Source organism: Chaetodon auriga, chromosome 20 (assembly GCF_051107435.1).
Source record: "Chaetodon auriga isolate fChaAug3 chromosome 20, fChaAug3.hap1, whole genome shotgun sequence".
Classification (NCBI taxonomy): Eukaryota; Metazoa; Chordata; class Actinopteri; order Chaetodontiformes; family Chaetodontidae; genus Chaetodon; species Chaetodon auriga.
Window position 1 is genome coordinate 4196515 of NC_135093.1, and position 21168 is coordinate 4217682.

Sequence of the window (21168 nt, forward strand, 5' to 3'; positions counted from 1 at the left end):
AAACTATGACCACCAGTCATTATAACGTTAACAGCCACAAATATAATCAATATAAACTGTTCTAAAAAAAATGTAATTTTGCATTTTCCCTTTAAATGACCCTTTCAGTGAACAGTGTGCATTAGTTTAAGTATGAAACATTAAAGTGATGTCTCACAGCGCATCAATTTAAATGTTAGCAGAGGGCCATTTAGCTTGTATGCCACAACTAAGCACTGTGTATGGTTAATTTTACTGTATACCGCGCCCCTGACTGTAATTCTGTGTGATGGGCCTGTAATTTTATTGACTGATTGAGGAAGAGGTCAGGATAATGTCTGACACTGGCCAACCTCTTCTCCATACATCATGTCTAATGTGAAATGCCATGATCAGCAGGGGAGAGGAATTGAAGTTTGATTGGCATTGACCTTGTTTCTCCTGAATAATTATGAATGATTTAGGTATTAGTGCCTTCTTTCATCATAAATAATTCATTAAGCCTGACTCCCACCCCCACTGTATGTTTGTTCATGCGCCCCGTCTGTTCTCTGGGGATTTCAGATGCGTCAAGCCGGCCAGAGAAAAACCGATGGACACCGGAAATATGACTTGATGATCGCTAAAACGTAATACGTAAAAAATAAATATAATAATACAATAAGATATATTTATTTTTTTAATGTTTATTTGTATTTTAGAAGCATATTTTGAATTTTCTTTGCGCGCTTCACACCATACGTTGCGAACATTGCAACTGTTGTGGGTTTTATTTTGAAAGTTAACGCCGGAAGCGTAATATTTGATAGATTTAAGTGACTTGACCCAGTGATAGGCAGGTCAGCGCTCCATGTTGCGGCGCTGCGTGGCACTGGGCACCGACTGGCTCCGACTGCACCACACACATGACTTAAGTTGTGAATGGTCCCGACACATGGCTCATTTGGCGGGCGAGAAGTAGCCGTCAGTCCGGACACTGCTACCTGCTGCAGACCGAGCTTGCGCCGCGTACACCCATGGGTGTCGCTACTGTGACCGTCTGCTGCATTTGGACTGAACGTAGCCGCTTTGATCGGTGCAGTTATTTTCAGAGTCACTCGCCCAAGCTATTTCGGAACGATTGGAAACGTGCAGACTGGTCGGGTAATTTGGATTGAGGAGCCGCACGGAGCGCTGCAGCAGACACTGTACCAGAGCAGCAGCAACAGCGGCAGCAGCAGCAGAGGAGGCACGGATGTGATGCCAAAGCTGGCCAGAAAAAACAAAGGTTCAAGTCTAGGAAAGGTAATCTGTCCTTCTTATGTGCAGCACTTTCTGCTCTTTCTCAGCTGCGCTGCTTGCAGCTGAAAGTTTATGCGAATATACCTTTGATAAAATGTGTGTGTTTGAGGTGTCAGGCTCCTGCAGCAGCCAATCTATAACCTATAATGCCTATATCTTGCCGTTGCTCAAAGGCAAAGCCCAGCCAGCCAGCTAAGCCAATAAACACTCCCAGTAGTGTTTAATGAGATAGACTTAGCTGGTCCTTTGTACACAATAACAAGCAGACAGCGAGTGTGTAATGTATTTTTATGACTTTAATGTTAGAACTGTGCAACACCTTGTTATGGGTTTTTCTCCAACATTATGGTTTTTTTTTTATTTTTTTTTGGTGATAGTTATTCATTCATATCCTTTAAAGAACAGGGAGGCTACCACAACATTTACAGATCATTTTAAAGCAGAGGTCTTGCTGTGTCTCACAGGGTGAATGGATATTAAGGATGTTGTGTATTCATTTGTACTCAAATATATAGTCACCTTCTACGATGAATGTACTGTTGGTTGAACATAAGGGATACTTACATGTATCCTCTTACGTGTAACCTATATTCAACACACGCAGTCTCAGGTTTTAAGGGGGTTGCCCACCCAGACAACAAGCTGTCCATAAAGTGAAGACGTTTATATGGAGGAAGCTGTTCTTACTTGTTCGGTGGCTTCAGGCCAGCACCTACCTCACTCAGCACAGCCTATTATCTGACATCTGGTCCTTCTCGACAGGGACTTATGTGGTAATAGTATGTTTCAACAAAGGCTGTTAATCTGTGTAATGCCTGTTGTTTGTAAGGGGAAAACGCTTATTTCCCTATGATCACCATTCAGCTCTTTATATGGTGGAAACTGAGTCTGCTTTGGATGGGAAATGTTATTAGATGTGAAACCTTGGAAGTTGTTTTAGATGTTTTATGTTTCTCACTTATGTGGTTAGGATTAAACGGGTTGCATATTTGTAAAACGGCAAAACTGTCAGGGAAAAATGTCATTTTTAGGGCATAGCTTACGCACACTCTTACAATCACAAGCTATGCCTTTACAGCATCCAGAGAGCTGCTGTGATAAAGCATTTATCAGAAAAATAGGTCTGCAGACTGGTAAGATTTGGGCTCCAGCACTCATGGTTTTTGTATGAGGCTGGAGATGACTGCTGTCTCGCTGCACTTTTTTTCTTCAAGTTCTTGGTTGTCAGCTCGGCTCGGCGTAGATAAAAGACAGTCATCCTCAAAGCGTTCTCTCATCACATCAATGACATGCGCTAGTTTTGCTTCTCTCTTGCTACCCCACTCCCGACACACATCTGAGTTCACAGTGTGGAGGTTTTCCATTATGAGATCATGATGTTTTTCTTTTTTTAGCCGACCGGCCCGAAACTTTTTGTCTTCCAGTGCTTATCGCTCTCTGCAAGGGAGAGGTGGGGGGGTGGGGGGGGGTAGTGAAAGGCCTTGTTTTCCACAGTCCAAGCCAACACAGTCCCTCCTGTCACGCTCACTGACAGGCCAAAGGTCAAAACAAAAAGATTCTGCAAGTTGACAGAAAACAGCCTTCGGTTTCATACTGTACTTAAGAAACGTACAGTATAAATAAAACATGCTTCAAATCTTTGGATCAGCTCTGACACTAAAGCAGGCACCCGAAACTCAACATGCCAGCATCGCACCAGATAAAATGTAATTTATTCTTAGGGAGCAAAATCGTTATCGCAGTTATTATGTGATTAATTATGAAGCCCTAATTGAGTAGAATTGTCAGAAATTCAATTTACATGAAATCTCAGTGTGGATCTTAGTGGCAAGTTCTTAATAGAAATGTCCAGCCTAAAATATTAAACCTCTTAATGACGTCCATGTCATTGATTGGTTTATTGTCCTGTTTAGCTGCAGTCCATGTATTTGTGGTGCTTTGCATTTAGTCCCTGTTGTTAACTGGTACATGTTTTTATTCCTCTTGGTATCTGTTGGGTGGATGTGGAAACATCCAGATATTTTTAATGCGACGAAATGGTGACATTTTAGCCTTAAACATTTTGACAGAAATATCTAGACTTGCCGTTTTTCACCGAGCCTCAGCGAGCAGTTCAGGGGAGTCCGTCCTCCCAAGAAGAGCGACTGCATCAGCTGTTTCAGTCAGTGCCCTGAAACAATGGGCTGGATGGACTGGTAAGCAAAACACCGGGAGACCGCTGTTTGTTCCCGTTTCCAACCGACATTTAAAGTTTTTTTTTTCTTCTTAAAATGACCACGATCGTCCTGAGCGTTGGCCGCATGTTTGTTATTGTAACCATGGCTGCAAAAGTCCTTTACCCACAACAAAATGGTCATTTTACCCCAAACCAAGATGTTTCCCTAAAGCTAACCCAGTCTTAACCATAGCGTTGTCAGATCACAAACTGATTGATCCGTGCTGGTTTTGGAAGGCACAGACTGATGATGTCATCCTGATGATAGTGGTGTCAGATCACACGACGTGTCCCTGCGTCAGTGTGGAGGGCACAGACAGTGTTTTGTCATTTTGGAGGACTTGTTGGTACAACGGGCTGATCCATTGTAGACGAACATAATGTGATGCAGCCACAGGATATTTTTTACAGAAGAGGTAAAACTCACTTTTCTTGACCAGAAAACCTCCTCTGTTAGCATGTTATCGCTCTTTTCATCTGATCCCACTGCTCAAATCTTCATGTACATTCTTATTCTGTGGGTCACTAAAAGTCATTCTTAGAAATGTGGAAAAAGACATCAGAAAGGCACTTTGTCTTAAAATAACAGAATGCACTGAATTTTATAGATTGGTGCTGCTTCATATTGTTCAAGTTTATACCCTTATCTGTTCCTTTGAAGTGTCACCAGCAGCTGTTTATAGACAGTTTTATACAAGTTATACTAGTAAAAAACTATATCTGACGCCGCTTTTTTGTATTCTTTGATGTGGTTGGAGTTAATTAAGAGACTTCTAACAGCACAAGAGTGTTTGCCTGCTCCTTCAGATATGAGAAGGTCTGTTGTTTAATGAGGTAAAACAGCTCTTTTGGTGTGCATCCACCATCAGGCCAGACATCACTGAGCTCTCAATCGCATCAGCTCTGAAAATGTGACATCATTTCCTGTATTGGGAATAAAGGTGTCGTCCTCAGTCGGTCTGTATGGTATGAGACAAATTGTGCATGAATACCGTGCTAGCTAGCCTTGCGCTAGCTGACGGCTAGCTGGGGCTTCATCCGATTGGCCAAATGTTGTGAATGCACGGCCCATGTATCCAGGGCTCCTTCTGACAGGTTAAATGTTGCATGCTCAGTCTGAATGGTTCATGTAAATAAAATGTTTTTTCTCATTCATCACGTTTCAGACAGTCTTTTGTGATGCATTTTTATTGCGCATGCTCATATTGCGACATCAAGAAAAAAACAATTTATCGGTCAGCACTAATCCTCTGGGATGTTTTGATTCTTTTCACGGAGCGCTGAGGGAAATGCCACTCTTTATTCTGCTTTAATCAGGAAAAAACAGGCAAGGAAAACAAGAAAAGCCTACAGGAAAAATAAAATGCTTTGCTTTTTGGTTTTGTATGTATACGTGCATGTATGTGTGTCCAGCAGTATGAATAGCAAAATCATCAGTTTAGACAGAAATGCAGCGTAAAGGGAATTGAAATTGATATTTTGGTCATGATTTATTTCTCTGCTGGCCAGTAACTCATTTCTAAGCTCAGAGACACGCAGGCAAGGCAGTCATATTAGAAAGGCAAAGGGGACGACAGCGATGGCGTCACGCGCGGTAGAAAATCAGAGAAGCACCAGCAGCAGCTTCAACATGTTGGGAAATCTGTGGATAAAGATATTCCTGATAGCCCGTAAAACACTCTGAAATTGCCTCATTTAGGAGAGACGGCAGTGCGCTGAACTCCTTTAATGAGGGACAGATTCTCCCCAGGCATGTCCCTCATTTCGGTGTGGCCCTTTGATTATGTAATAATGATGCGAGAAAGGCGTCTTCTTAGCGCCTCATTCTTTCTTGTCAGTGAATGGAAGCGGAGGTACGCCGGGCCGTTTCATCTCGGCTGTGCCCGGCTGTCGCTGCTCTGTTGTCTCCTGTACTGCTGGGAGTCAGTGACATTTATTAAGTTGTGGTGGGTACATTTTGACTGCGTTTCTCACCTACTCGTACCACACTGCCTTTGACGAGATGAAGATTTTGATGTTTGTGCCAGGAATCAGCCCTCTGTTGCTGCAGTTCAGATCAGACAGTCGAGGTTGTTCTGGGGTGTTATTTGTCACAAATACCACTTAGCTTTCTGTGGCTTTCTTATTGCATACGAGCGCTTTCAGCAAAACCACTACAGCAATGTGGCGGTATTTTGAATATGTGCTGTTTGTATGGGAAACGTCTGTGATTTCAAACCAGCCAAAATAGATGTGGAGGAAGCTGCTGGTGAGACTGTTTTGTATTTCTTGTACATGTTGTTGCCTGTTTCTCTTCAAAGGAGTTGGGCATACACCTTAAAAAGAATCCAGCAGCTCGACCGAAAACACAGCACAGGATCAAAGTGATCAAGTGTTTTCCTCTGCTACATACAAGGCAGGCTATTATGATACACAGGCCTAGTTACACTTTCAAAACAATAAATGAGGGCACTGCATCAATATATTATAACTTGAGGTTTGTCTGTGTGTTTTCTTACTTAATATTTTAGTCTGCCAGCGTTACACAGCATTAGATTTTGTATATCTGGAAGAAGCATGTGTTCAGCTGCCGTGAGTCGATGTTTACAGATGATTATAGTAGTGTGGTAACTATTACGACATATGTCCCAAAAGAGAAGGTGTGTAATAAGACGGCCTGCCTGTAGAGAATATATAAGTCTGATGTTAATCTTTTCTCTACTGCTTCTTATTTTTAGATGCTTTTAGGTCCCAGGCGGCTGCAGCCGGCAGTGCTGTTTGCACCCAAATATGATCGTTTCCTAAACCTAAACAAGGGGTTTTGTGTGTTATCTCTGGTGTTGTTTCGAGTATGAAGAAGAGCCTTATTTTACTGCCAAACTATGCACTCATTATGAAGAGAATTTATTTTTAAATTAGCTGAAAATCCTGCTTTTGACCCGCTCTTCCACGGCTACTTCCTCCCCCTGTGGACCTTGTCACACCTTAGATTACGTCACCTGTTGACAGGTGTAAATAGCTGAATTGATGCCATGTGACTATTCTCACCCAGGTGCAAATAGACATTTTGAAACGTTTTGATTTTTAATTACTGTCATGGTAATTTGGGATAAGTGATTAGCATGAATAAAGGCAGAAATAACCTTATGTGTGAGTCACAGTCTGCTGTGCATCTACCTGTGAAAGCCAAACGTCAGGAGTGATGAGACTCCCATCTCAACTAGTTCTACTACTGATAGTCACAATCAGAATTGACTTGCTGACACCCTGTTTGCATTCTGTACAAAAAAAAGCAGTGCTTTGAAAACAGTGGAAAGCCACTTGGTGAAAATGGAGTCCAGCTGCTGGCCCAAGAGGACTGTGAATGTCGTGCAGAAGAAATTTTAAGTGCTGTTCTTTTCTTTGGCATGTTAGCGTGGATGTAGGAAATTATCTTTAAAAAGCTCGTAAGGCCTGAGAGATGCTGACATGTAACAGCATGTTCAGATTGATGTATTTGTGTGAGCATGGCCTGAGACCAGAAGCCTGTTCCTGTTGAGGGATGTGTGGGAAGTCATTTCTACTCATTTCCCCGTAGTTTGTGCTGATGTATTTCATATTGGCAGTTACTGCTGTGACTGGAGTCTCTGAGCGTATTGCTGCATTGCAGCTTTAATGAAATCAAGTTAATCACCTCTCTCTGGACAAGTGCAAGTGTTGCATGCATTCTTTTATGTGTGCTACCTCTTAAATTACATGACATTACCTGATTCTGCCAAGATTGCTAGGCTGTTAGATAACAAAGATTGGCCATGCGGCTGTATCCAATCAGTCTGCCACTCAAACTTTCCTCCAGGGAACCAGAGATCCCTCTTAGCCTATTAGGCAGCTGCTTGAGCCAACCCCAGCTGCTGAAGGCAAATGAAAGGCAGAGTATTCATCAGGCTTGAAAGCTGTTTCTCATAGCTGGAACAACAGCTATGACACCAACAACCTTCACTTTGTGATGTTGTTGGGAGCAACCAGTGACCTCTGTTACCCCTGCTGGGCTTCTGTGGTGAAAGTGCAGATTTTTTACACCCACCAGGTAGTTTCTTGTCCACTTCTGTGCACACATCTGAGACATCATCATCCGAGTGTTGCACTCGTCCTCCTTGTTCTCCTCACTCTGAACATCTGCTCTTACCAGGGACTTTGCAGTTTGTCATGAAAGCTGTGCATTTTAACCATGTGTGATAATGGGTTCAGCACAAAACAAATAGTGCTACCACCATGTCACCTATTTAGTGCTTAAGCAGTGACACTGCTGCCGCCCAGGCTTTGTAACGTGATCTGTGGGCTGGCGTGAAGTTGTCAGTGAAACACTAGCGCTCTGTCATATCTAAAAAGCTCCACTGTTCTTCTGTGTGTGGCGCTCAGTTAGCAGTGGGAGATGGGCCTCTGTGATGTGAAGTGCCATTAATGGGTTAACTTCATTATAATTTGCCCAGGCATTTCTGTGTCTGTGGAACACAGTGGAGACGTTGTTGTTGTTAATGCTGCTGCTTCCATTGGCTTTGTGTGCAAAAACAGGGTGTGACGATGAGTGTAGGAGTGAAGGAGAAAAGGATTTTGTGAAAAGTAGCAGTGTTTGGAGTCTGGGCCAGCGCTGTTTTCAATGACGCTCTTTGTATTGAGGAACTACAATAAATACATGGCTGTAAATCATCATTTTTAAGGAGAATAATTTCATTCCCAAAGCTGAAGAGGACACAGATCCAAACGTAACCCTCGTACTAAACGGACTGTTTGTCGACTGCTGTTTCCATAGTCAGGAGAGAACTTTCAGTGTCAAAATGTTTGATATGACTCAACTCACAGGTTAATCAACTATTCAAGGAGTTTTAAACCAATATGTCCGACGAAATAAAGGCTTTTGGTTATGTTTCCTCTGTGCTCTTCTTCTTGTGATCAGTTTTTCCCTGGACTGACTGCATGTGAAACTGAGTCTTTTCAGATTTTAATTTGTGTATTTTCCGGGACATTTTATAGTAAAATCAACGAAAGTAACAATCAATTAAAATGTAATCCACAGATTAATTTAATTCATTTAATTTGTGTCCCCAGTTTCATTTCAATAGAAGATGAACTACAACAGTTACCATTAGCAGATTTTTATAGTAAAATGAGATTTTTCGGGCAGCAGGTCCACAAAAGCATCCATTCAGGATTGTGCGTTCAGTTATAGATTTTATTTGGACCACAAGCAACAAATTTTGATGAAATGAATCAAAGCCAAGTGAAACTTGCTCCACATACTGTCTGCAGGCCTGTAATGCTACGTGGCACAGTTTGCAGGCTGTTTTTTAAGACTCCTTGTAGCCTAACTATTGTATTTTACTCAGGCCAAGACGGTTTTACTCAGGCCACGCACACTTATAAATTTCAAAAAGGAAAGTGCACGCAGATCAAAAACATGCACTCAGTTTTCTCAGTTCAACCAAATGTCAGATTACAGACCACAATGCTTGCAGCTGCATGGGTTTGTCCTTTGCAAATGAAAAGTCTCCACTTTAGCTTCACTGTGGGATCTACAGTACTGTACCCCATGGTGGCACTTAGTGAAATGTGACTTTAATGCACTTTGTCTAACACAGGATTATAAAGATCAGTGTAAGCGCACAGCGTTCTGTATGAGATGCTCTTCAAAAAGCATTAAAACCTTTCTCAGGATTTTCCATTTTCCTTCCAGATATGAAAAGATAAATGGCCTTGTTGATAGAGTCCATTCACAGCAGAGGGACCAGTTTCAGTGAGTGACTTCCTTCAACAGTGGCTTGTTTTTAAGGTAGAGTAGTGGTCTACTGCTCAGCCTCCAGTCACCAAAGTATGTCCTTGTTCAGGCATGAGAGTCCATTGTGTTAGCAGTCAGAGCAGAGAGTCCCCTCTGAGTCGGTCTAAAAATACTCCAAAGCACCTCTGCCCCAAACTGCACACCGAGGGGCAAGAATGAAGAGGAGCTGCATGAGGCTCGATGAGTAAACCTGCAAACATGCAGGACCAAGCTGCATTTCCCCGCAATGTGCTCTGCAACAGAGAAACTAACCAAGCTAGTAATTCAGGCAACTGTTGGAGCTTTTGGTGACTCCTGGTATAAAATGTGTTCTGATGCAGGGGTTTGATTATTTGTGCAGGATCCCCCCTCTCTCATTGACTCATTCATCTGTACAAAACCATGTTGTGATGTAGGCTACTGCTAAGTAAAACAAACCAGGCTTACCAATTAGCGTGATCCCCGTCCCTGCCCTTCACGGCTCAGTCGCATTATCTCTGCTTGTCAGTATTTCAGTAATACGTCTCTCAGCAGCTCTTGCGGACGGGTCAAGTCTTTAATCCTGGGTATGATGCGTCTTTATTCGGCAGTCTTTCAAACAAAACCTCTGTGCTGTTCAGGAAAGCCTCGTTTACGCATTCTCCGTCTGCGAGTTGAGTAATACGTTCTGAAATGTTCTGGCCGGCCTCTGTAGCCTGAGGTGTACCTGAGGTTTAAAACACAGAATGATTTTCTTACGCTTAGTTTCACTGCACTCAGACTTTGTTGTCCAGCTGGCTGAAAAGGCCTGCTCGCCGTGCCACGTGCACACTGGTGCATTGTGGTCTCCTCCTTGCCTTGTGGTTACTGGTCACAGCACCTGCACTCTCGTAGAGCAGTACAAGGACACGGGTCGCATGCTGTTTTTTGCAAATGCAAATTCGCCCTATCATGTCAACATGAATTCATCATGCTGCTTTAATCTGTTTTATCACTAACCGAATTCATCAGCTTGTACTCACGGGATCACACTGATGCATTTACCAAAGCAGTGACATATGTCGATATTGTAGTATAGTATTGCTCTCTCTGAAGATGGCCCAGTGTGCTGTGTCATAACAAAGGCTACATGCTGTGATTGTGATTTTTTTGTTAGGAGTTGACAATAGATTGGCCCCAAAATAACATCATGATATTTCAGGGAATCCTGCGTTATCGATACTCTTATACGACAAAATATGGAGCACAATTCGCTTAAGTTTTGGTAATGCTGTGCCGAGTCCATGCAGTTTGTCCGCTTGGTGTAGAACTCACAACACCTGTTGATCTCTCCTCACATCTCGCTCCACGTAAACTCAACCAGGTGCTTCTGCTTGAGGTGGTGAAATCATTTTGCTGTGTTCCGCCTTTTGTTGTTACCGTCGTCTTGCACATCTCACATATCACTGCGGTTGGTTGTACGTCTGATCTTTTGTAACCAAACCTCCACCGTGGAGCCGGCAGCAATGGTAACGGTATGACGTCATTCCATCAAGTTGGAATTTGGCCATTATCACGATGTAATTGTTTTATCATATTAAAAGTTAGATTGATGGCACACCCCTGGTTCTTATGATGATCCCTGAACCTTAAGTCCCATGGCTTTGTGGTTTTAACCCTCTGTCACATTTTTACTTTATATGGCTCAAGTCCTGCACCTCTATGGAAAATCACAACCATGGCTGCAGGTAAAAATGCCTTTTGTGCAGTCCTTATAATGCCATAGAAAAAAAAGGTTCCAAACTTTGGTGGAAATTTTAGATGAGACACGTAGAATAAAGTGATCTTGAGGAGATATCACTATTTTACGGTCAGACTTGGTTATTTCTAAGCATTTGGAAAAAACAATGAAAATTTCGTTTTTTACAGTTTGTGGCTGTGATAAATGGCGCTTCTTCTTCTTCTTCTTTTTTTTTTTTTTTGTTAAGAAAACATACCTTTCAAACCCACAACCTGGGGTGTCAGGCTCAGAGAGTTAGCCAATGTGTTTTCTGCAATCCAGGATTTGAAGGAAGGCTGTCTGATACGGTTGCTTGATAGCTGATCTCCCTCCCAGGGCTGAAAAGACACTGAGAGCTCCAGCCTTACCTCAAGGTCAGGGTCAGCCTGTTACACAGTGGGCGACAGGAAGCCAGAGGGACTGCCATCTCTAAATGCCTAATGAGCCTCTAATTGATATCCAGCTGAAAACCCCACAGAGTGTTAATGCCAGTTCCAAGGAAACTATATTAGGTTCCCTCTTCATTTAGCCAACAAGACATAGGAGGCCCTGAAGCATACATTTTTAACATGGAGTCACAGAGGTAATGAGAGCTAACGACACAGTGGTTGGTCAGAGAAATTGTCAGTGTTTTTACTGTGAGAGCACAGGCTGATAACGCCAACATTTGCACATATCTCTCCTTTTGTGATTATTTTTCTGGGAGACCTGCCGTTGAAAGCAGGAGATCGTTAACCCTTTTCGTTAATATGTTCCTCTTTTGGTCAGTCATGGTTTTTGTGCCTCCTCCAGCTGTAGTCTGGGGTCTCGCCATAAAGAGAAAGACAGAAACGCATTTCACTTGAGGCTTCACTACCATGTTAGCTGCAGTATTAAGGTCTGAGTAATGCTCCCATCATCTCCCACTCTTTTATGAGATGTTACTGCTGTAATGAGATGGATTTTAAGAAAGGGGCTAATCTTAGGCAATGCTTTAAACCAGCTCTGTAACTGTATCCCATTCTCCACGCTTTTTGAAGGCTCCAGCCCCTCTGCCAGGACAGCTTTCAGACTGTGTTTGCCTAAACGTTTCATTCATTTCGATCAACACCGACTATGACCAATCTAGCACCCAAAATAGCAGTGGCTGTAAAGCAACTGCAGACTTTTCGTGCGTTGTGGAGTGCAGACAGGCAGATGGCATGTGTTTGTTAAGAAGGTTAGTATTGTTTAAAGTCGATCCCCGTTAATTCGGTGTGCTCGGATGATGGCTCGTCGCGCTGTCATTCAAACATGTACCTGCCACTTAAAGCACGGATACCTGCCAGGCTGCTGCTCAGATGTTCTATTTTCGTTTCTTCTGATAAAATGTTGAGCCCGTTTGAGGCTGGTTTCTTAAAGTAGGTGTTGGAGGTGGTTGTATTGTTCAGCAGCTTACACTGAGTTCTTCACCTTGGCTGTCCAAAGCCTTTGTGTTCGGTTGGTACAGAGTGCTTTTCAGCCTCTTTCTGCTGGCTCCCCACATGGCAACGTTAGTGACATGTTTTAATGAGCCGAGGTCTCAGCACCAGCGTTTCTCATTTTGGGGCTAGACTGAAAGGGCATCTGAACTTAAAGGATGCAGCAGCAGGTGTTGCATTGGTTTATGGGTAAAGACCAGCCATTAGAAATTGTAATCACATTAGAAATTGCATTTTGGTTATGGAAAAGTAATGGGACAAGCAGCTGAGCAGCACTTCAGGTCCATTTTAGGGGTCTTGTGTGTGCTCATGAGTAGATCTGTGTGGTCTAATGTGCTCAGCAAGTCACCTCTGTAGCATTCATTTCCAACATGCTGAACAGGTGATACAGTAACCAGTGACCGCCGCGCGATGGAAGCCAATCACCTCTTAAACCAATCAGCGGCATGAATAAAGTTTGGGGTGGAAACTGAGAAATTCTAGCTTGATGCAAATGAGGTTGAAATTCACCTGGCAGCTCTGTAAAACTGACAGCAGGAAAGCGATGCAGTGGTCATTACAGATACAAACAGTTTAGTTATTGAAGACTTAAAGGCCCAGTGTGAAGAATTTAGAGGCATCTAGTGGTGAGATTGTAGATTGCAACCAACTGAACACCCCTCGCCTCAGCTGAATCCACCCGAATTCCTGAATCCATCTCCTGGTTGGATGTTGATCTTACTTGTTCATGACAGAAAAGCATCTTCATGAAGGATATTTCTTCATGTCTAAATCTCAGTTGACTGCCTTTTGTATGACCTCAGACTGAGAGATGGAGTAAATATGGCATTAATTTTACTTTCAATACACAATTAAAGGAGCCACCTTATTATCCACAAACGTGTCTTTGCTTGTTATTTTGGTATCCTGTCTTGGCCAATGTAACTTAAATTAATTGGTGATAACAATGGTAGGTGATTTTTCTTTTTTCAATGCAAGTAATTGGTCCTCAGTGACCTGTGTTTTATTTCTCAGACCTTTGGCAAAGAGAAAATATGTTCAGGGGAGATCTGAGACACCTTGTTCCGAGCGTGGAGTCCGGTCTAAGCAGGCCAATTTGTCTGAGTGCTTATTTCTCAAACTGGCAGAAAGAGTCTGAGACACGGCCGAGGTTTCTTCATGATGTGAAGCAGTCCACTTTAGCCGGCGTAAAACAGGCAAACACGAGCGGCTGGACTTTACACAGAGGCATTTGTATTACATGAAAGCTTGAACACTCACGGCCTCTGAGAAGGAGATGAGAGGGAAAGCTTAAATGCCATATTTATCAGTGAAATGGGGACTTACAGTGTTGGTCGCATAATTTGTTTTGATCGTTTTTCTGGCCTTTTCAGTTAATAATACAGAATCCCAGTGGACGAAGGAGAATTATGCGTTCTGCCTCATGATTGAGATTTGAAACGGCTTTCTTTGGGACTGAGATTCGAGCGGATGTTTTTTGTCTAATTGAGTGCCCTTTTTCTGCTTCAGCAATCCATATCGTCGTAAGCCAGACGAACAGCACAGGGAGGTGTTTTGCCCTTGCTTCTCTTCTAATCATCATCTGCTGGGGGGGGGGGGACAGCTGCCCGGCCTTTCTGACCCTTCGAGCTTCAAGTGACAAAGGGAGTCGACCTTGGGAAATGTTCCGTGTCTGTCAGTGGCCACATTTCTCTAACCCCAAACCATTAGCTATGTTCTCCAGTAAAGACGTCTTCACACACGCACACGAAACCTTGCATAACCAGACCTTTTCAGACGGGTTATATTTGAGCAAATCAAGAAAGAAATCCAAGAGATAAGAGCTAGACAAAATGAGTGTCTCTTCGAAGCGATGGCATTTCATTAAACGATGACTGTGTGGGATTTCACAAGCGTTTTATTCACTTTAGATTAAAAAAGCCAAATATTACCCCAGGCATGCCCTCACAGACACTGTTTAAATTCCTCCAAGCTTTCAAAGCCCTGAACAAAAACATTTCAATAAATAATCAATATATGCTGTAATATAATCAAAGTGCGAGTTATGGAGATATGACTTTCTCTCCGCTTCTCATTATTATTGCTGTAACTTATTTAGGCTCCCATTGGTTGGCTCGGCTTAATTAATGTGTTGGCAATTCAGTGTGAAATTCAGATTAAGTCTTATAAAGTGTTCCCTACAGAGAGCATTGTGCAAACTATAATTAGAAAATGGAAAAAGTATGAAGTCCATGTGACACCCTTGAGGAAACTTGATTATTGTGTTGCTGTGTTGTCTGAAGACGTCTTTCGTGCACAAATGACATTCTGCGAGCTTTTCAAAGTCTACGTCTTAGTTGTCCTTAATGAATACGAGGAAATCAGCTGCCTTGACACTGCTGGATATCACAGAGGGAGATTTGAGGGTTGGTGCAAGGACTCCGTGACGCTCCAGTGAATTCATTGAATTACGCTGGGGGACGTTTTTTTAGCGTTGACACATAAGGAACCGTTTGTTTGACAAATACTGGAGCATCACTCTCATAACTTAATTTTACAACCAAACAGTATCCTCTTTCCAAAAGTGCGGGCTAATTAATTCTCTATAGAGCAACTTAACTGCCAATTGTATTTATGGAGATTGCTTGATAACTTGAACATATGATTCTGGGGCCAATGCGGCTTCAACCAATTAATCTTTGTAAAGATTTAATAATGTTATTGCACAAACAGAATGAAAAAGAATGTCAAAGGCTGGATTCAGACACTGGATGACCACTTGTGTTTTGCGAGTTGTCAAATTAGATGCTCAAATGTCTAAAATCGTTTGATGGACTTTGTTTAGGAGGAAACAACCAAACGATCGGTTTTCACATGCCTTCTGTTAGTGTTTATCACCACTGCTGAAATCTCCCACACACAAAAATTTCAACCCCCCACTCCGCCGTCCTTAACCGGCCACCTAATGACATAATGACACATTTGGTCAGAGTGCTTAGGGACTCGGTGGGTCCGCATCACAACTCTGAAAGCAGCACTTTATGTCAGATCCACCCCCTGAAGAGGGTGACAACTGTCTGCTGTCCCAGCCTGCCCTTTGACAACCAGCCCTGTAGATACCTCACCAGCCGCTGTTTGTGTTCCCTGTTGGAAAAAGATCATCAACAGAGCGCACAGTGACGGTGTGTGCAGTCCACTGCACAGACTCGCCACGCCACTGAGCCGGAATTGTCAAATTGCGTCTGCCGCTTCTGCCTCGTGTCAATACGAGGCTCTTTCAGTCAGTTGCTCGCCTTGAGTTAAAGGTTTTATTTCACTGTGGTTGCCTTTGTAGAGAACTGTTGGGTGTCCCCTCTGGAGAGGGATCTGGACTGTGGTTCAGGCGAGAGAAATGTAGCGCCTCGCTGCCCTCAAAGCCGGATTTGGAGACCTGCCTGCTGTCTACTCATGGTGAGTCATCTCTCAAGTTTCATGGCACTTGAACTCGTGTATATAGCCAGGACCTTTATACCTATTGCAACATTACACCAAGGTCATCACGTGAAGTAACGTTCTCAGAACAATAGATGCATTGTTAACCTCATGTTTGCAAGCAGACAACAATACACGCATGTTGTTTATCTGTACTTTGAATCTGACTCGTATTGTGAGCACAGTTGTTCTTTGTGTGGTGATTCGGATGGATGCATGGGTAAACTTGCATGTTTGACCATGTTTATTATTCTTTTCCTTTATAAACCCTGGAAGTCATACAGTAGTCGTCTGCCTTTGGTCATACCGCTTTTGAAATGATAGTTTAATCTTTCAGATTACAGTAAAACACATTGTGTGGTTGTCTTATCAGTCAGCTCCATCTTGGCAAACATCTGAATTTGTGTAAACATGTCATGTAAAACAGGTTCTGGGTAAACGAGCAGGACTTGTTGTAAATATACCATATTAATGTTTCCCTCTTCACTGCTGTTCTTCATCAACAAAGGAAGCGATTAGTCTGATAGTAATGGATCAGAAAACTTTTCCTTTTGCTATTTTTCTGAATTAATTTGAGCTTGTTCGTTATTCAAGATCAATGAAAAAAAGTATTTATGTGTTTTTTAGCAGTGCTGCCAAATTTAAAAATGGACTTCTCTTGAAACAGACTAGTCAACGGATGTTCTGTCAACCCACTAACTAGTCAACCTCGGAGGAGTTACCTCATCATGATGCGTCTTCTGGGGGAGGAAAGGTGGCTCTGCAGAATAATAAGAAAACTCTTATCATTAAGAAATACGTTCATGTTGCTCGCTTCTGTTTTACAGTCTGTGCTGTAGAGGTGCTGTCATCTCCTCTGAAGACGCTTGTCTGTCAGAAAAAAAGTCTTATTTTTAAAAAGTGTCCCGAGTACTGATCGATGTGTCGGCTTGGGGCCATATGTAATTACTCTGTGACTGGCCAGCCATGAAATTGTTGTTTGGCTCTGAAATAGATCCAAAGTCATTCTGTGAGAAGTTTTTTAGAGTAAGGTCTTCTGGTTCTGCCGGAATCAGAATGAATATGACATTAGCAGCACCAGGAGTTGGTTTGGCTCGTCCAACAAATCAGGTAAGGAGTTCACAAAGGCATCTGCCAGTGACCTCTGCAGTCTCATTACCAGGGTTTAGCACTGTGTCATCCAAACGCATTATGTCTGCAGTCTATTTGGTATTTCAAGTGTGTGAGGACGAACAACTTCTGTCAGCTGTTAAAGGGAGTGTGGCGCTCGCAGGCTGCAGAGAGGTATGCAGAGTGACAGCCGCTGGCTCGCATGCATGCAGCTGTGGCCGGTAAGATGCGGGCCGGCAAATGGAGTGGAAGAGTAGTCCCATTAAACTCTGGCTCTCCTCTGAGAAAGAGGCTAACAGCTCTGAACGCTGGCCTCTCGCTCCCCGGCAGAAAGTGCTGACACAAATTTTTGTCTGACTGAAATGCCTTCTGACCGCATGACACTGGCTCTTTTCTCCCTCTGAGATTCTGCCGGCATAAAGCTGGGGCTGCACAAAGGAGACACAGTCTGTGAGCGCTGCTTATGGAGGTGGCATAAATTATGATCCGACCATAAACTGGTGCAAAGGTCTGCATTACTCACGTTTTAGAGGGTGAGGAAGGAATTTCTTTGTTAGAGCTGTTAATTGGGTTTATATGCGTAAAACCTTTCATTTTTTATCAAGGGTTTAGCACAAAATTCTGGACCCCGTACATACACATTCTCCCCAAATCCATGGCTATTCATTCTTGTATCTTTGTGGACCCATCGTCCCGTTTTGCATCTGCTGCACACATCCTGGTGAACAAATTAATTTTGCCTCTCTGTCAAGCTTTCTCTTGTTAAACAGCTTCACATACACAGTACGTTCCTCGACATCTATTCGAAGATGCACAAATCTTGTAATTCGCAAGTGTCCTGGACCGGAGAAAGGCTGCCTTGTCCCTTTTGGCATGCAGCCTTGATCCGTCAGTTCGTGATTGACGCGGCGTGCCTCCTGTGTTGGTCACTGGTGCAGACATGCAGAAACATGACAGTGTCTCCAGGCACATACAGCACTGGATTTTAGTCCTCCAATTGTGCATGTCATCAAATGTGATGTGCCGTTAACCTCTGGAAACATTTGGTGTTGGCGCTTTGCAGTGTATTTTTCAATGAGTAGAATGTGTGGTTACTAATTTCTATTTTTCAGCTTCCCGCTACAATGGGGCGACCACATTTATAGGCTTTCTTCCAGTAACATTAGTCATGCTTTGACCAATCGGATGCTTCAGGCTGTAAATCTCTGCTGAGTGCCGGAGGGGACGATGATGAGAATGATCAGTGTTGTCAAGTTGTTGAAGGGGATCTGAAGAAGATGGTCGCTCCCCAGTGGGGTGTGTGGGTGGTTAGCTACAGCCCACAGCTACTGAAGGGGAGCTGTGTCAAATCTGACACGCTGAAACCCACAAACGCCAACACTGACAGCCAGTTGTGACGAAAACCAATTTACAGGCAAGATAAATTCTGTTTGAATTGTGGGGGAGCTGTCCTGCCTGGCTTGATCTTGTTGCTTTAGTTTTTTAGTCATCCTTGTATGCTGGTAGGTAGGCTAGTCTCTTTCTGGCATCTGTCAGGACTTGTAGTCACATATCTGCTGAAGATTTAGAGCCAATGAAACAAGTGTTTATATTTCCAAGTAGCTGGAATGTACAAGGAACATGATGCTGGTAGGATGCACATTGTTTGTTTGTTTTCAGCATAATACAGACGCCACAGACCTGGATGACGAACTGGCCTGTTTGTTTTGAAGATAGATGGATAAAGACTGAGGAATGCCATGCAAGTAGCTCTGTCTTGTCTAATGTAAAGGATTCTTGGCTTGGGAAATTTGTGACACACAGAGACCTGGCCTCACTTCCTGGTAGGGCTGCCTTAGTCATGCATTCCAGCTTATAGTGTTTTGGGTGAAGCGGGAAGCCAGTGAGGGATGGTGTTGTTGTGACTGCGCTAGTTACCCCGCCACCCCAGAGCAAATGGCATGAGCCTCGAGAATAACCTCAACCTCCTTGTGAAGCACCTTGTTAGCAGGTGAAAAAGAAGTGGCTGCTCACTTTATCACTGGGGGGGCGACCAACCAACTCACACTTTCGACTCTGTGTTGTCCTTAGCGTCTCGAACATGGCACTTCTGGCTCGTACGCTCACAGCTGCAAGCTAGTCTAATTGTCATGTAGCTCATCAAGACATTTGTGGCTGGCGGATTTAAAGCTGGACACATCGGTCAGCTCTGGGCGCAGTGGCCTGAGATGGGAGGCAGCTGCGTTGCCTTCGAGCAAAGAATCACTCGTTCAGGGGCAATTATTGGAGTTGTACATGAAAGGGCTTCAAGAGGCTTCTTATGCCATTTGTCATATGTAATAAGAGGAACTCTGTGTCTGTCTTGTCGGTAGAGTTATGCATACATTTTTTTTCAGTCAGAGTGCAAATGATAAAAGCTGTGATGGGCAGAAGGCTACTGTGTTAATGAATGAATAGCTTTTGCTAATGCTTCAATGACAGAATATTTTCAAAAGTAATTTTCAGAAGAATCCAGGCTAGAACAACTAAAAGCCTTCGGTTTAAGAACAGACTGCAATTGTCCATCTTAAAGCCTTGTCATTAAGCGTAATAACTTCCAGTGGTCTCTGTAATGGCTTGCAAAGTCCACAATGTACTAGCCAGGCTCCAGCACAGGAAATGAAGGGCACAGGAATCAGGCTGTGCTAATGTATGGTTTGAGAAATAACACTGCGTGAACTGCATGAAAAGCAAATCTGCATTGTAGTCTAGACTGAGCTGTACCACAATTTCCTTCACATTTTTCTCTTCTTTCACTTCATGCATAATAATTGTCTGGGTAGAAGATACGGCCCAGCAAAATTGTTGTGAATTAATTTTCGTTTTGTCAAAATTGGGACTTTTTTTCCCCACCACTTCTCTCCAAAACCCTGTCAAATTAAGCTCGGGTCTGCAGTTTTAGCCTATAAATCATAATCTATTCAATCCCTGGCCTCACCCCACCTCAATTCATCCTGTGCAGTTTGTTGTATTGCGTTTGATGTAATGCAACAAGACCACAACAGCTTGTGCATGAAAGTACACAAGCCCAAATCTCAAGAAAATGTTTTCTCGCCATTGACAGGCAGTTGCAGACTATTAAGACATTTCATGTTGTGCCTCCTTCTGCCAAGTCAGCCATGGCTGCTTCTTCTCCATCACAGCATTTAGCATAATTAATGTGTGCATGGGATTCCAAATGTGCAGCAGGTGCAGAGGTAAACAGAGACATCCAGCTATCATCTGGGTTTTGAGGGAATTCTTTAAAGTGATGCTCCTTTGGGACCATGTATGCACAGGTTTGTTCAAAATCAGCTCCTCCCCTCTCATCTCTGCCAGCCTTCATTGACAGCTGGGCCCAGCTAACAGCTGCCTCCCCTCCCCCCAAATCTAATACATTAAAAAACAAAAAGAGTTGTCAGCAAGCGTGCTTTGTAGGGGAGCAGATTGTTTGTTAAAGCCACGGTGAATTTGTGGGTGGTCCGTGTCAGCCAGGTTTAGTGCTGCAACTAAGTATTATTTCCATTATTGATTGATCTACGAACTGTTTCTCAATTAATTGTTTTGGTTGGGAAAAGTCAAAAATGCTAGTCCACAAGGTGTAGATTGACAGCAATTTCTGGGGACATTGAAGACAAATGATAAAATGTATGATCACCTGAACGTGATGGTGGTGGTGATAAAGTGGACCGACTGGTTTTAGTGGACCACCATTGATTTGAGTCCAGACATAAGAGACGTCCACACTTCTGTGATATTCACGAAGCCAAAACGCATCACCTCAGCGACACTCATGACTTCTGAAGCCACCCACACACACAGCAGACATACATGTGGCGGCCACTGCCAATTATTTTGCGGATGAAGTGCCTGGCAGGGGTCCATTATGAAGGCGGTCTCTCCTGGGCAGCCTGCCTCTATAAAGTTCAGTCATGAAACCAAACCACGAGCAGACAGAAGAACATTTTCTTTCACATTTTAGTAGGTTGGTTAGATTACATGGTCGCCCTGTATTCTCATCTTCAGCAGACCATTTTCAAAGACTTCTGTGGAAAGGGAAATGTACATCACAGGAGTTTGTGTTTCTCAATGTCACTGTGATATGGACTTTATCCATGATTGTAGATTTTGGCTCTTGTTGATCACTGTAGCCAAAACAGATGGTGATAATAATTTTATATCACCTGCA

The 21168-nt window shown here is 43.2% G+C and overlaps 1 protein-coding gene across 6 annotated transcripts in view; it reads left to right on the forward strand.

Annotated features, from left to right (window-relative positions):
- Positions 1–912: 912 nt before the first annotated feature.
- Positions 913–21168, forward strand: part of tanc2b (tetratricopeptide repeat, ankyrin repeat and coiled-coil containing 2b) — a 134127-nt gene continuing 113871 nt past the window's right edge. For 3 of the 6 annotated variants that reach the window (XM_076759431.1, XM_076759432.1, XM_076759433.1), the window contains exons 1-2: positions 914–1263; positions 15736–15851. The gene's annotated coding sequence lies outside the window, so the exon portion shown is untranslated. Of the gene's footprint in view, positions 1264–15735; positions 15852–21168 lie in introns of all 6 variants that reach the window. The other 3 variants (XM_076759429.1, XM_076759434.1, XM_076759430.1) reach the window with 3 other exon arrangements.